This window comes from Geospiza fortis, unplaced genomic scaffold (genome assembly GCF_000277835.1).
Source record: "Geospiza fortis unplaced genomic scaffold, GeoFor_1.0 scaffold611, whole genome shotgun sequence".
Lineage (NCBI taxonomy): Eukaryota > Metazoa > Chordata > Aves > Passeriformes > Thraupidae > Geospiza > Geospiza fortis.
In genome coordinates this window covers 40,524-41,061 of record NW_005054865.1, presented here as the reverse complement: position 1 = coordinate 41,061, position 538 = coordinate 40,524, and the positions used below count along the sequence as shown (strand labels likewise).

General features: G+C 68.0%; 1 protein-coding gene across 1 annotated transcript in view; it reads left to right on the top strand.

Annotated features, from left to right (window-relative positions):
- LOC102038205 (V-type proton ATPase subunit B) overlaps positions 1-538 on the top strand; it is an 18,348-nt gene that overhangs the window by 5,590 nt on the left and 12,220 nt on the right. The gene's annotated exons all lie outside the window — the stretch shown is intronic.

Here is a 538-nt window from a genome sequence, read left to right as displayed (position 1 = left end):
CCAAACCCCACCACCCCGGGGACAGCCAGGCCATTGTCCCCAAAGCCACCAGCCCTGGGACAGCAGGGGCCGCTGGGATGTCCCCAAAGCCACCAGCCCTGGCTGGGGTGTCCCCAAAGCCACCAGCCCTGGGACACCAGCGGCCCCTGGGGTGTCCCCAAAGCCACCAGCCCTGGGACTGCAGTGACCACCGGGGTGTCCCCAAAAGCCACCAGCTCTTGCCGGGGTGTCCCCAAAACCACAAGTCCTGGGACACCAGTGACCACCAGGGTGTCCTCAAAGCCACCAGTCCTTGCCGGGGTGTCCCCAGAGCCACCAGCCCTGGGACACCAGCAGCCCCTGGAGTGTCCCCAAAGCCACCAGTCCTTGCTGGGGTGTCCCCAAAGCCACCAGCCCTGGGACTGCAGTGACCACCGGGGTGTCCTCAAAGCCGCGAGCCCTGGGACAGCAGGGGCTGCCAGGGTGTCCCCAAAGCCACCAACCCTGGGACACAAGCAGCCACCGGGGTGTCCCCAAAGCCGCGAGCCCCGGGGCTGGT